We start from the raw sequence: 16,504 nt of genomic DNA on the forward strand, positions 1-16,504 counted from the left end.
CATGGAACTGTGATTAATCCTGTTCACAAAACAACTGCATGGCTAACTAAACTGGAATGTCTGCCATCTGTTGGAATGAAGCAACCACTTTTCAGCTAGTCCCAAGCAGAAGAAATAGCAGTCACTGACTTTTGATAGTGGATCTCTCTGTGTTCTCTGACTGATCATCATGGCAGTTCCTAGGAAAATGTCTGAGGGTGTTACCATTGCACAGCAGTTAAGTATCTGTGTGCCAGAACCTCCTGGTAATTCTGGACATTGAAAGTGTGTTGATTCTGTACTGTGGCAAACACCTTCTTGTTTGTCTCTGTGCAATCTGAAGAGAGAAGTGTCTTTTCTGATGTTGTGGATGCTGGCTTTCATACTATGGGAAGTATATGTCTATTGTTTTAATCTAATTTATTGATATTGGTATTATTACTGCAGATGTCATACTGTACATTGGCCTTGCTATGCATTGAGCTCAGCTGTTGGCCTGTAAAGATCTTGCCTTTTTTTACCTGTCCCTATGTGTGTATAGGTGTTGCAAAGCCACTGGACCAACTAACTATACAAGTGCCACTATAAAAGTTTCTGCAAGATTTAACTGTAAGAGATCTCTGCAACTGATGTATTTATGTGGTCAGAAATAACCATGGGATTGCTTCTGTGCTTCTAGAGTCAATTTTCATTGAACTATGTACAAATGAATTCGTTAAGGTTAGGATGTATGCACAATGCTGTGTGAATGTTTTTGTGGGTTTTTTTTGTCTTTTTTTTTTTTTTTTTTTTTTTTTTTGCTTTAAAGATGTTGTATGATACTAAATCCATAAAGGATCTGCTCCAAAAGTCACCACAGTCAGATGGAGACCTTGGGAATTCAAGCGTTCTAGTTCAGTTCTCTTCATAGCAGTTGTAATTCTGACCTTTTTAAGGAAGTGCTGTAGGCTTGTAAGGTCGTGTTTTGGAGCTTGCAAGCTCTGTCATGGTGTTCTGGTACTCTGGGAGGAGAAGGAATTGGTGAGATCACAGGAAGGAAGAAACCATTCCTATTTGTGCAGTGAGTTTTCCATGCTCTAAGTTCAAGTGTATGTTCCCCTCCGTCTTTACTTTCTACATGATTTTGTGCTAATAAACTGAAAAAAGGTCCAAGTATAACACTGTTGTTTGTGTTGGAGGGTAAGGTGCTGCAACAAGAGGCCTGCATTAAGCAAATTAAGCAAATTTTGAAGAGCCATCTTACCTTCACAGTAATTTTTAAAGAGTTAAATATGACCTTCCCACCTGGGGCTTTTGGGTTCTTCTGAGATCTTTGTGCTGCCAGAGAGGGAGGGGGAATTTTTCTCCCTTGTGCTGGATTCTGTCTTCCCTGCGTCAGAAAGAGATCCTATTGGAGATACACAACTGACATTTTAAAGGAGATCATCAACTACTGCTTCATTTTTTTTCGTTTTTTTTTCCTTTTCCCTTTTGAGCTTGTAGTGGTACAGCTGCTCTGCAGGTGCTTTTTTTGCAAGCAATGGCGGATGTGTGCTTATGAGAGGAAAAAAAGGTGCAGAGAGGGCAGGCAGTAGGAGGGAAGGTAACTGGCCTGCAGGAAGAAGGAATAAAATATTTTTTTTCTGTGGAAGATGAAGTAGGTTACTTTTCAAAGCTTACAGTTGCCTGGTGCCAGTTGGTTGCCAGTCAGTGCCTAGGTTTGCAGTTGACAGTCATACCTGCTGAAGCACAGAGAAGGGAAGGAGGAAAGTCCAAGCCTGGGCAGAGGGGGCAGAGCAATAACAGATGGTGTCTGTCTGCTATCCTCAGGACTTAAATCTGCCTATCATTTAGCTGGAAAAGTGAGGTCCTCTCTGACCTCCCTCTTTTTATTACTCTGAGCTTGCATTCCTCATAAACAAGGTTCTGTTTCCCAGGAGCTCACTTCCTGTTGTGGAATCCAGCAAGGACAAGGGCAGAGTCTGGTATCTGGGAAAGACCAACCCGATGTACCAGTATAGGCTGGGGGCTGATCTGTTGGAGAGCAGCTCTGGGGAAAAGGACCTAGGAGTCCTGGTGGGCAGAAGAACGATGACAGTGAGCCATCAATGTGCCTTTGTGGCCTAGAAGGCCGATAGCAGCCTGGGGTGGATTAGAAGGGGGTTGGGTAGTAGGTCAAGAGAGTTTCTCCTCCCCCTCTGCTCTCCCCTGGTGCAGCTGCATCTGGAATGTTGTGTCTAGTTCTGGCCCCCTCTGTTCAAGAAGGACTTCAGGAAACTGCTTCAAAGAGTCCAGTGCAGAGCCACAAGGATACTGAAGGCAGTGGAACATCTCCCTGTGAGGAAAGGCTGAAGGAGCTGGGGCCTTAGCTTGGAGTAGAGGAGCCTGAGGGGTGCCCTCATTCATGTTCATAAAGATATGAAAGGTGAGTGTCAGGAGAAATGAGCCAGGCTCTGCTCAGTGGTGTCTAATGACAGGACTTGGGCCCATGGGTGCAAGCTGGAGCAGAGGAGGTTCCATATAAACACAAGGAAAAACCTTTTAACTGATGTGCTGCCAGAGCACTGGAGCAGGCCGCCCAGAGAGGTTGTGGAGCCTCCTCTGGAGAGATTCAAAACCCCACCTGGATGCATTCCTTTGTGACCTGCCCTAGGTGATCCTGCTCTGGATTGTGATTCTGTGCTGTTGCCGAGCTTTTTCTTCGGTTAGTATCTGAGTCAAACGTGGATGAGAAAGGGAGTTACGACCTCAAGCTTGTGAGGGGGAGCTAGTGAGAGGGGCCCTAGGCTATGTGTGCGGGCGCAGGTGTCCAAGCACTTCCATGAGTCATACCTCATGCATATGCACTTGGTAGGAGGAATAATTGTGCTAGGTAGGTGTGACTTTGTGACAACTCCTGTATGAAGAACCGCGAAAGCTTCGCCTCAGGGTGTCCCCCTTGCATTTCCGGCAGCAATCCCCAAGGAGTGCGTATTTATCGCTAAGCAGCTAGAAGCGCCTCCTCTTGTCTAAGAAGTTTTTCGATTCCAGCGTCAGCGCCGCTCCTGGGCGCGGCGGCAGGCAGCGGAGCAGCCCTGACGGGGGCGACCCCTGCGCCGTTACTCCCCTGCGGGCAGCTCGCAGCCGTCACCGCCGTGCGCAGGATCGCTGCCTGCCGGCGCTCGGCCTGCAGCGCATCGCTGTGTGCTGAGCTGCCGAGCGCTGCGAACGCTCCGTCCGGCCGCAGCAGCAGGATGGGGGCTGGCAGGCTTTGGGAGCTGCGGTCGGTCCGAGTGTGTGCCGCTTGGCTTGTCTGTGTGCTCTGTTCACCCTTACGGAAGGTTCTGTGTTCCCTTTTGCTCGGAGTAGCAGTGAGTCAGCTTTGAGTGCGTCCTCGCAGCAGAGGGCACTCTTGTAACGTGTCTGCAAGATTTTAAAGTGTTTCCCAAAGCCATCTTCACTTTCTGCTTCAAGTGAAGTCTTGGGACAAGCCACGCATACATCCATTTGCTGCAGGACTGCAGAGCAGGGGCAGAGTTGTTTATAATTGCCCCTTGAAGACAAAGGTAACGTTCAGAAGAGAGCAGCTGAGAAAAGCAACCTTCTCTAAGCTTTCCTGGTTTGGCAAATGCTGTTACTGTATCCCAGGTAAAGGGTTTTATTTGCTCTATGTTTCTGCTGAGTCCTGCTGCTGTGCTTATGGCCATCTTCTCTCTTCCTTTCCTTCTGCAACTGGGCTTTGCCTTCACAGCACTGGGTTCCACCCTCAGAGTTGGAAATGGGTAGCAGCAGAGAAACATTCCTTTAAGAAAGAGTTCTAGAGGTGCTTTTTCTGACTGCTGGTGTGGTTTGGGGGACAGCCTACCTTTGGTAAAATTCTCTTATGTTGCCTGGATAAATAGGGGTTTGACCTCCTGTCAGTTTGTTCAAGTGTTAGGACCTTTCATTAGCTGACAGATCAAAAATCTACCTTTACGGTTCCTGAGGGACTTTAACTTCTTCCTATGAAAAATGAATAATAAAAGTTAAAGCTTTCATCATAATGGGGTTAGGAAGAGCTGGTTTGTTTTTTATAGCCACACAAACGATTGAAAAGCCAGTTGAAGCCAGGGCAAAACTAGGGAAGAGGTCGCCATTAGAAGACCAGTGTAAAGAATCCTTTAAAGGAAACTTTTGGATTTAATTAAAAGATTATTTCTTGCTGGTGTCAGTAAGGGGGCCACCTGCACCTCAGGTCAGATAAGACACAAAGGGAAGGTATGAAATGTCTCCCCTTCTGTGTGAACATTCTGTAGACTCTCCTAAATGTAACCATCACACTAAATCAGTAGAGTAGATTTAAACATTCCCCCACACCCTGACATCCCCCAGTTTCGTTGACAACTCAAGCCCTTTACTCCATATTGTAGAATGGCAAGAGATGTGAGAGAGTTTTGCATGCACTTGTCCCTATGCAAATTAAAATATGCCAGGTACCCATGAAGGGTTTAACAGACAGCCTGCAGTGGTCACAGTGGACTTGCTAGGTTAAGAACAATTAGATCTCTGGTAGGGTAGAAAATGAGACCAACAGAAAGGAAGTGAGTGCAGAGAGAGAGAAAAGCATCACTGGTTAATTGTTTCACCCCACAGTTTTCCCTCTGCCCAGTCTGAATCAAATCTCTATTTCTCTCTACTTTCTTCAAATGATAATTCAGTTCTGCACATTTTTCTTCATCTACAGCATCTGTTCTGAAGCAGCTGCATTAATAGCCCTGTATTAAGCTTTCCCACTGCCAGGAATTGATCTGAATAAACAGTAAGAATTATTCAGAATCCTTTCCCACCGGGCCATAAGCCCCAAATGTATCTAATTCTCTCATGTACCCACAAATAGAATGGCTTGGGTTGGAAGGGACCTTAGAGATCATCTGCTCCAACCTCCCCTCCATGGGCAGGGTCACCTCTCAGCTAGGCTCAGCTGCTCAAGGCCTCATCCAACCTGACCCTGAATACCTCTGGGAAGGAGGCATCCACAAATAGCTACTTAAAAAGATGTTCTACTTGGAACTCCCACTTCTATGACTTACTGGGAAGGTTTACAGTTATGAATTGCTGTGGACATATAACAATCAGTGTTTTGTGATACTGTAGTATGGAAGCTTACTGCTAATTTAGCTGCCTCTTTGTGCCATGTGTTGTTCTGCACCAGAGCCACTTAGTGCAGGAGAAGGAAATGATGAGTACAGTCAGACAGTTAAGCTAGACAGAACTAACTTCTTTATCAGTGCCCCACAGTGAAAAACAGTTTACTTTTATAAAAGTATGTACTTTCTGTAGAAGTTATCATTCTAAAGAGAGAAAACTGTCACTTTTGAGGTTCAGGGTTATTGGTTAAGTGAGTTATGTTGAAACACTAAGGAAAAATAAGCTCCTTGGTGGGTAACAGCAATGTGGATCATTTTTACTTCCATTCACATCTATTTTGCCTGACTTAATAGTGAGTAAATTGGTAAACCAGTGTTCACTTGTGACTTAAAGATAATTTATGTGCCTTTACCTCTAGATGGCTGTCTTGGTCTCTTTTTAAAGAATCTGTTACACAGTCTAGTAGAGCTGTAAGGGGGAAAGTTTGTCCAGACACAGTTTCCCCGTGTTTACATACTTGCAGTGTGCTTGAGTATTTATGAGCAAGAACGTTGATATGTGACCATATCATCAAAAACCTGCTGTGGACAACTGTGAGCTGATACATCTTTTGCTGCTGGGCAGGAGGAGAACAGTAGAAATGTTTCAGAGAATTGAAAATATTTTCCTAATACATTTTTCATCATATCAAAAAAAACCCTGCTAATTTATCCTGGGAGTAAGAATTCTGTCATGTTCTAACAGGAACAGCTGTGGTAGTATTTTTCCACCTACTTAATTCTACAGGGTTTTTGCTTCAATCGTTTATCTTAAAAACTTCTTTAAGTGTTTAGACTATAGGCACAATCTACCAAAGGAATGTTTGTTCTTGCAGTGTTTTCCAGCACAAACATACAAGAAGTTGTGGGGTTTTTTTTTGAGGGGGTGGGGCGTGTGTGTTGTGCTCTCTCTTGATTTGTCTTGTTTTGTTGTGGGTTCCTTTGTTTGTTTGTTTTTCTTCCCCAAAAGACTTCTGCCTTCATCTTACAAATTTATATTTAGATGAACTAAGTCTTCAGAAGAAACCTTCTTTGCCAAATTGAATTCCAGAAGGGCCTTAGCTTTCCTTATTGAATCCCCTGTGCACTCTGGTAATGTTCCTATGTTCTTCCCAAGTGTCCATCCCTTTTATCCACATGCTGTAAACTTTATTTTTCCATTTGATAATTTGCAGAAGCTCTCCTTGTTCACCTGTGCAGGGCTCCTGCCTCCTTTGCTTGATTTTTAGCTCATACAAGTAGGTTTTCATACTTGTAGGGATGTACCCACCTTGAGCTTGAAGTAAGTGGTGCTTGAATATTAACCAGCTCTCTGCGCCCCCCCCTGCTTTCTAGAGTTCTAACCCATGGGATTCTTCCAAAGAAGTCAAACTTAGCTCTCCTAAAATCCAGACTTGCATTACTGCTTACTGCCCTGCTGCTTCCTCACATGATCCTGAACTCCACCATCTCAGCCAAGGCTACCCCCAGCCTTCATATCTCCAACCAGACTTCCTTTGTTCGTTAGCAGAAGGTCTCTCAGCACACTTCTTGTCATTGGTGTGCTCCAAAAGCCTGCCTCATCTAATAAGTTAATGCCTCTCAATGGGAGAAGTTAAAATTATTAAACATTCTTCTACTGTCATGAAGGAAGACACCAGTTTGCTTAAGTGACAGGTAGCATGGTCTGGTAGCAACTTTGGTTATCTGCCTCTCCTGCACACACAGGTCATAACGTGAGAGACAAGCAGTTATGCTTACTCCATGATTAAGTATGAATGGTGTTTGAAGATCATGATGTAAAGCATTCAGGTGATCTTATCAATCATTCCTAATAACTCCTGTGTTATCCAGACTTCTGATGAAAAAGAGCAAAGTAATTGGTACCCGTCACATGCACTTGTGTTAAGATCACAATTTCCATGACAGTGCTGTGCTTTAATCGAGGTCTGTCAACTTAGCTTAGCCTGGAATGGCTCACAGCATGGCAGGCTTAAAGAATACATGAATCTATTAGTTGAATAAGTTAACTGTAATTTTGCATAGAATTGGAGCGTGGAACACTCTTAGGGACCAAAAAAAGTTAGAGAGGGAATCCAGGGCAGTTAGGTCATACAGCTTCTCCAGTGGCAGGAGGAGGATAAACGGTCAGTTCAGAAAAATCTAAAGCCAAAAACCAGTCTTTTGAGATTAAGGAAAACCCATCATGAGATGTACATTTCACTGGAGTTATCTAGAACTTGCATTTAAATATTTAAATATATTTCCAACCAAGTAGATGGCTTGGGAACATCCTTAAAAGGCTTCAAAACCTGCATTCATTTGGATTTTTCCAGAAGCACAATGGTTACCTGAACTATTCATTGATAAAAAAATAACAAATCAGGAAAACTCCAGGAGCAGCAAAAAGGTGAAGGTTTGTTCATTGTGCAGCTCTCTGGTTGTGTGAGGATGATGCATTGCCAGTGGTTGTGCTTGAAGAGCGAAGGAGGATCCCTGAAATCTGTGAAAAGTAACTGAATGGAGGAGTTGGAGTAGGAGGTGTTTGGAAAACCTGTTTTCAAGACAACAGGGTGGTGATTTTTGTCTGCAGCAGGGACCTTCAATCACAAGCTGAATAATTTCTTTTCTTCTTCTGTGTTGCATTCTTTCTGTTTGGTGTTTGTTCTGATAGTGCCCTTTTCAAACAATGCTTTTATCAAAATGCCAAGGAAGAACCTATCCTGTTCTCAAACTTCGTTGAAAATACCAGAAAGACAGTAAGTGACTTTAAATGAAGCTCTGAATTTCTTGGTCTGTCTGTGCACCTTGTAGACCAGCATCCTCTCACAAATTCAGGACTGGAAGACTTACCAAGCTGATCACACCATCATTTTCAGATGACATTTTCCTTCTATTTCTTGCTTTCAATACTCTATAGGTAACAGAGACATAGAGAAAAGTCATAGTGAAAATATCAGTGTCATAACACTGTCAGTGTGGGACAGGCACACTTGGCATTGATTGACTTTTCCCCAGCCTCTGTTTCAAGGTTTTTCCTACACGCACATTTGAGTTTTGTCTTAGGTTTTCTGTCTGTGAGGTTTGCTCCCTTTAGCTCACTGCCAGGTACTGTTAGTGTGAAAATAATCTTGCCCAGGGAGGTGGTGGAAGCCTCATCCTTGGAAGCTTTTAAGGGCCAGGCTGGATAGGACTCCGAGTAACCTGATCCAGTGTGAGGTGTCCCTGCCCATGGCAGGGGGGGTTGGAACTGGATGATCTTTGAGGTCCCTTCCAACCCTGACACTTCTGTAATTCTGTATCTACAATTTTATGGCTCCTGTGACTGCAGCTCACATAGATACACCTGAGCTCTCTCTCTATTAGTCTACTTGGATGCCACTAACATTATGACAGCAGAGTGGAGTTGCAGTGCATGGGAGAGAAGTGGGGAAAAAAAAAATCATGTATTTGGAACATGCCAAGGTCCACCTGAACTAGGCAGTTAAGAGCTGATGCTTGATTGATTTGTCCCAAGGAAAGGTGCATGATTGAAACATCTGAGGATTCCAATCATGTAAAATTAGGGCAGATGTGAGCTTGTGCTCTCATAGTCAGTGTTTCTGTAGCATTGCTGTTCTCTGATTACACACAAGTGCTGCTCTTTAGACATCATTGATAACTTCAGCTTTTTGTTGTTGTTTTTAACATTTTTTTCCCTAATAATTATTTCCAATGACAATCCTGATAGGGTCTGTGTACAAGACAATATCCAGATTCCAATGTGTGTTCTCCTTTAATTATTTTTTTCTTCCTGCTTAGCTGGCAAGTCACAGAAAAGACTTGCAGCACTTGCCATTATTTTAAGAGCACTGAGTAATTTTTGTCTTACTCCTGTCTTACTGCCAGGACACAGAAAAATGTGAGCATGGAGAGGAGAATATCAAAGACTGACACTTTGTGAATCTTCCACGTGTACAGTTCTGAAAAACTTTTGTTTTCAGAACATTTTAGTCAGAAAGTAAAAGCTGGAGATGAGCTTGGAGAGTTCACTGGCTTTGGTTTGCCTTTTTTTTTTTTTTTTTTTTAAATGTGTGGTGTGCTTTGTATGAACACTGACTGTGATGGATCAGAACATACCAGTTTGGTTTGCAGGTTATTCTAATCCTCTACAGAAGCTACTACATGTAACCCTTGATAAAACAGCAAAGGGGACTGCAGTTGTAGGAAGTCTCAGAGCAATGATAGTTTGTTAGCACTCAAGTATGCCTAGGTTTCATGTAAAGAACATCAAAATAACAATTGGATGTTGCCAGACAATTAGTAAATGGCAAATTAGTATCACTCTGTGTAAAATGTGGCTGAGAGAACTACGTTTTGGTTTAAGTAACATTGGTCAAATTCTAGAGGAATTTACTTTTCAGACAATGCATAATAATATGGGCAGGGGCATTATTTCTTTTTCCTGATTCTAGATGCTAGAGTGGAGGTAAATGAGTTCATTATTGGTTGGGGATTTGTTTTTGTTTGGTTAGGGTTTTTTTGGTCGGTTGGTTTGGTTTTAGTATTTGGTTTGGGGTTTTTTGGTTTGGTTTGGTTTGGTTGTTTTTTGGTTGGGTTTTTTTTGTGTGCTTTTGTTTGTTTGTTTCTTGGAGGTTTTGTTTTGTGGTCTCCCCCTCCCCTCCTGTTTTTCATTCTGCATAATACCATTTATAAAAGAGAAGTGTGTAAAATATTTTACCTTTGTAACCTCTGCTGGTTGGAAGGAGGATATCTCTATCTCTATTTATTAGGATCTGATAGGAGGCTGTATCATATCTTATTGTTCTGCATAATCCTCTGCCTTAAGTTCTGTGACTACCTCACAGCAGAAGGTTATTAAACATGAGCATATGTCTTCTGTCCTGGTGGTAGCACTAAGTACTCTCTCTGAAATGCACCAAGCATTTGGAGGAAGGAACAGAAATACAAAAGGAAAAAAAAAAAGGAAAAAGAAAAAAAAAAAGGAAAAAAAAAAAAAGCTGTAAAATGATAATGAGGGAGCATGCAGTCCCTCTCAGCAAGCAGCTCACCAGAGCAGAAGTGTGGCCTCAGTCACGGCACTGTGACTCATTATTAGAATCCTTTGCCTAAAGGCTTGGAGCAGTGATGCAGGAGAACTTCACGCTGAGAAGCTGATAGCTCGTTGGAGTGACTGTGAGACTAATCAGGCAGCCGCGGCTGCTGAAGGCTTGCGCTTGTTTCCTGACAGACAGACTCAGAATCAAACCTTAAGACTATGGGGTTTCGTCCGTTTCAGTGAGGGCACAAAGCATGCCAGCTTATTTGGTATGAAATGTTGTTGTTGTTGTTGTTACCATTATAGAAATTATTATTATTACCAGCCTCAGTTCTCTGAGGAGTAAGAAAATGTCCTTCGGGAGCTGCTGCTACTCTGGCGTTTTGTTTTGTAGAATATTTCTCTGACTTGTAGAGGGCAGGCTGTTCGTTTTCAGCATTAGAATATTTTCCTATTAGCTTAGGAAAGGCATTACTAGAACGATTATTCTTCTGGTACTGCTCTCCATCATTACAGTGACAGCATGGGAATGATACTACTAACCTTATTCTAAAAATTCCTACTTTGTGCTCATTTTCTGTTCCTGATTGGTTCAGCATCTTTGTGTAACGTGACTGCCACACAATCCTCTTTTGAATGATAAAGCTGTTCATTCTTGGTCACCTCATAACAAATCTTTTTCTTCAAATCTAAAAACCTCTTACATTTCAAACAGCATCTAAGTTTTCTGGGTTTTCTTTCTTTGGTTGGGTTTTTTGTTTGTTTGTTTTAATGTTCTTATCAGCGTTGTAGGTTCTTGGCTATATATCTGTATCTATAATTGTCCATAAAGAGAGCAAAATTTGATGTTAAATGGAAACATGGGAGGCCTACACAGAAGGGAGTACCAAAGCCTGAGAGAGCTTAAAAAGCAGGCTTATGCTGCAGGCTGTTATTTCAGCATCATAGTTCCCATCTCTTATGTTTTATGGCACAACATAATCTGTTTTCCTTTATCCTGTGATGATCACATATCTTTATTTTGACACAGGCAGTTCACTTTTGGGCATCTCATTTTGGATGTATCACGTAGAGAAGATACCCAGTGCCCAAAACTGGGATCCACAACAGCCTGCTTACCCAGTTGCTTTAACCAGCAAATAGAAATACCAAAGAAAGAGATGAGCTTAGGATTCTGCTTTATTAAGGATTCAGATGCCTGACCTGGTTAAACAGCTAAGACAAGTCAGTCTTTTTTCGTATAGAATACTGCAATGGAAGGGTTCACTTACACTCAGTATTGATAGGCAGGAATTGAAGTGCCTTAGGGATTTGCCCAGTGGAAACTTACATACATAGTGGATTCAGGTAAGCTCCAGAACTGCCTGCCAGCTGAGCAGAGCATTTGGGAATTAGGCTGATAGGTCCCACTTGGTAAATTTATTCCTGCATAGTCCTTTGAGTTTTACAGTTCCTTTTTTTTTTTTGAAGATCTAAGAGAAGAGCATGTGGTTCTTTATGCCTATGTACATGACCAACCCAATAAAACACAGGCGTGCTCACAAGCATGTTAGCAACAACAGTTATTGGTTCTTGGGGTTTTTAATTGTCTGGCTTGGAAACGTGAACTGTTGAGATTCAGAAGGCTGTTTCCCAGAGCAAGTGGTCATGACACATGGTTTTGTCATCAAATATCCTCCCATTGATTATATTTGAAATGTATTGAATCCAGGAATGGTTTGAAGTAAAGCACTTCAGGTTGAGATGTGATTAAACCAGAGAGAGTATAAAAGGGGGAAGTGTCCGAGACCTTATTTTGCCTCTGTCTAGCTGAAATAAATTTGAACTGTAGGATAAACTTACACTCTCATACATTTACTTGACATAAACAGCAGTTCCACAGAAATTTGACCTCTGTGTGGCTGGGTTTAAACATAGTTTAAAACATCAGCAAAATGAATGTCTGGATTTGGCTGCTTTTTTATGAATTTGCACGACTGCATTCTATGCAATGGAAGCAAAAGGGCTGTAGATACTAATTCAGATGCATACAAGTCTGAACCTTAAGTATTTGAAATAGTACTGGTAATAATTTTAATGGTTTGGAGGCTGGAAAATATTATTTCTGTCTGTGTGCAGTTTGTTCAGTTTGGAAATGTTAGCTTGCTTTGGAATGGTAACTTAGCAGGGGATTATACTCAGCTAGAAAGTATTTGTGTGCCTGCACTTAGTGACTAGTAAATACTAAACTGTAAGCTGTGTGGTTAGAATATTTGCCAGCTATTTGCAGGCTGCAGTACACATGCTGAAGAAATTTATGCAGCACTTGAAATTCAAGAATTTCCACTTTAAATACATTAAGTCATTGTCTCTGCTTCAGATGTGATAAAGCTGCAGGCTGGTGCAGTGCAAAAGGCATGTTGGCAGTGCCAGGTTAAAGTGGTTATTGAAACATTTTGCTCCTCACTGAGTACTTGCAAATAGTGCCCTAAATAAAATTAAATGAGCAACATAAATTCAGTTTAAGACCTAGGCTTAATGCAAACAAAAAGCAACTGTGTAATTCTGTATAACTTGGGAATAGAATATTTCTATTTATTATTATTTTGCTGACCACAGCAAATAAAATAAGGGAGAAATTTTGCTCTTTCTTATCTGTACCTTATTTCCAGATGTGTCTTGATTGATTTGTTTGGTTTTAATTCTCTAGGCACTAAGTGAACAGTATAGGCAACCATTGCAATCTGTGCAGCAGTTTTCCTTTTCAATGTTGTTTGTTTCCTGAAGGATTGCAGTGCTTGTTTTGCTTTGTAACTGGCTTCTTACAGAGGGAGAGATGGTAAATGTGCTGCTTCTGCCACCTCTTCACTATATTCCTTCACTGAGTTGTCTCTGAGTCTTTCTAAAGAGTTCCTTGTTTCATCTCTTAAAAGAAAACTTTATAAAGGACAGGTTAAATGTCTTTATGCTGCATCTCTTAAGCCTCCAAATGGCCAAGGCATTACTTAGGGTTGTGTTGTTGTTTTTTTTTTTTTTTCCTTCTGTTCTGTTTATTGCTTTGGGCAACAAATTTGGGTGGAAATACAAATGCTTTAGTGAAGTGCAATATGCTGAAAGAACATTATACTTTAATTTTAAATATATTCTGAATACAGGTAGAATATGAGTCTTGTTTAACATAATATTGCAGTTTAGTTATTGTCTAACAGAATAAGAAATCCCAGAGGGATTTTGTTAGCAAGGTAAAATGGGATCACATACACTCCTCATTATTGCCAGAGCTTCCTTAATCACATTGTTTAAACTTTTCAATACACTGTAATGCTTATTAGGGGTTTTTCATTTTCAGCTGTTGGATAATTCTTTTTGCTAAGTCTGGATAAATAGTACTCTCAATACTTTTGGTTTTAGTTATAGATGATTTATATACAACCAGACAGCTGATATAATAAAGAAGTATTGTGTTTTCCACTGTGTTGAACTTCGAGGTTCAAATGTGTTAATGCAATTGATTTGATTTTAATATTTTATAAAAGTTTCTTCAACTAAAATACTGTTAGGAATTCCTCTTGTCAAAGGTTATGAAAGGAAATTAAATATCTTTTGAGCTGTAATGACAGCAGATGGTCAGAGTCTAAAGCAGAGGAAATCATCTTATGGTCTCTTCTTGTTTTTCTTTTCCAGTGAAAACCATACATTAGTGGAAGGCACTGAAATGTATCTTCTTTCAAATGGGCAAATGAAAATTCCCCAATATTTGGAATATCATTTACTATGCAGTTTCCAATGATGGTTCCCCTTTTCAGCTATGTTTTCCCTTTATTTATTTTGTTTGTTTGTTTGTTTTCTGTTGCTCATTTTATTATGGTTATTCAAAATGTGCTTTGTGTTTGAGTTGGAAGTAATCTAAAGGAGAAAAGGGTAAGAAACTTGAATAGACCTGTCCTGAACTTTTAAAACCAAATACCTAAATAAATCTGATTTCTATGTTGTTTGCTGGTTGGTTTTCTTTTATTTGGGAGTAAAAAAAAGTACTCATCTGAAGCATTTAGTATGGGAGATTCATTTGGTATTGATAAATGAAAGAACAATCTACTGTTTAAACTTGTGAGTGCACTCATCAGAAATTTCAAGTCTAGCCATGAGCATTCAAGGTTTGAAATTTATAAGTGACTTCTGTGTTTTTGGAATTGAAGCAAAGGAAATAAAGGAAGTGGTGTAGCTGGCTGTTGAGATGTTGTAGCCAGGCAGAGTAGTATTGGATAAAGGAGCTAAGAGAACTTCAGATGAGAAAATCTTAACAGTTCCAAACTACTTACATTGTAAAACCTTGCCATTTAACAACGTTTTAGGACACTTAAAGACTGAGAACAATGGAAATGGGTCAGCCTAATCCTGTATTTCAACCATTAATGCCTTCCTGAACCTATTTGCTTTTCTAAACACACTCAGCTGGGTTGTCTGAAGAGGAAAATGCTCAAAAATATTGAGTTACTGTGGACAGTCCACTGCTAAGCTAGATCACTTCTGCTATTAAAAAGTGGTGATGTGGAGAGTTTGGGGTTTTTCACTCTATGTCTGATATGTACATGCTTAGCTCTGGTTGGTTTTTTGCTTGGAGATCAGTCTTCAAATGCTTGCAGAATATGTCCTTTTTATGTCTGTGATGATCCTTGTAAGTGATGAAGTTGGTTCTCAAAGTCTTTTCATAAACAAACAAACAAACAAAAAAAAACCAAAAAAAACCAAAACAAAACAAAAAAAAACCAACAAACCCACCCCTGAGTTCTGTAAGTCTTTGTTAGCTCTTCCAAATGGGAACAGCAGGATAATTAGCTACACTTGCTTTGATTAATTAATGCAAGCTGCAATAATGGAATGATTTCCTATTTCCTTCTCTGCTATTGCATGCACTCACTGAGTGCTTTCAGCTATTTTTGCACAACACCTCAGTGGAAGTTTAAATTGGAGTGCTTCCTTGAATCCTTCTTGGACTCATTTTTCTCGTAAGGTCTTGCCCCCTCATCTGTACCTGTGGCTCGAATCCCTTGTGTTAGAATGTAGTAGAATACAACACATTAGAATAGAGCAGTAGTAGTTTGTTAAAAACTCACACTACTTTTCCTGCCTGAACAAATCTCATCATCATTAAGGACTTGGCCAGTACTAAAACTAAAACAGAACTTAAGCCTGCAGAGGGATGTTTTTGTTTAAATACTTCTGCATGTAAGACTTTTTCCAAAGGAGAGGGGTTTGAAGGAAAATGATGACATGTTCTGGGTTTATAAAAAGTCTGGAGCCTTTTGGATTTATGGAATTTTAAGTACTAAATCATTACAATTTCTTCTGTATCATAAACTATGTATAAGACATGTTCTTGATCAACCTTGGGATGCCACACTGGGATTGCATAAACACAATTTCTAGAGGGGTATCAAGTGTATGGTTGGAAAATAAAAAGGGAGAGAAAATACACATTTCTGGAAGAGATGTTTAAGTTACTGATTCTTTTCCTTTCATCAGCAATACTGTTGCATGGAATGTTAATAAAAATCCCCCTGATTCCAAGATAGAAAATGCAGGCTCACAGAAGATCAAGCAGAAATCACACGTGATAATTTATTGTAATTTTTCTGGCCAGCAGAAAAAGCAAGGGTGATCCTCCTTGTCTGATCCACCCCCTTCCCTTCACCTGACTAATGGCTGTAAATAATTGCCATTAAAAGAAGTTGTCTCCTTCCAGACTAAGTCTTTTGAGGTAAGATAATTAACATTGTAGTAAATGACGAGGGACAGCTTATCGTGAAAACTCGAGTTGCTTGGCTTTCATTGATGTTCTGCTCCGTTGTTTAAAACTCCAGGCTGGTGTTTCCACGTTTTCCTAGCTTCAAGATGTTTACAGAGGGCGAGTGACCGCTGCATTGGAACGCAGAGCGTGTCCTCCGCGCCAGCTTCTCCCCGGAACCTTCGGTGGCTAAAATAGAATTCTGCTGGAACACTGAGTCACGAGGGCTGACCCAGCAGAGCGCTCTGTGTGCGACACATAATGAAAGGTTGAACTGTCTGTCTCTGAGGTGGCGTAGCAGATCAAATCACAGAGGATCAGGCGGAGAGATGTTGCCTTGCTCTGAGTGACAGAAGTTAATAATTAGTGACAATGATTGACAGATACACTCCATCTGCCGCTCTGACGCCTAGGAGCAGTTATTCCACAACTGTCTTCAGGCACAATGAACTCCTCTGGGAGAGAAAGATGGTCTGTGATTGACAGCTGCCTCCGAGAGAGACAGGCCACTGACAGTAAAGTCACTGTCAGCAAAAGTGTTGAAGTCTCCCCCTGTTCCCTGGAAGTTTCACTAGCTGTATACATTTATTCTCTTTCATTTATCATGTCAGGTGGGGGGTT

This window comes from Indicator indicator, chromosome 33 (genome assembly GCF_027791375.1).
Source record: "Indicator indicator isolate 239-I01 chromosome 33, UM_Iind_1.1, whole genome shotgun sequence".
Taxonomy (NCBI): Eukaryota; Metazoa; Chordata; class Aves; order Piciformes; family Indicatoridae; genus Indicator; species Indicator indicator.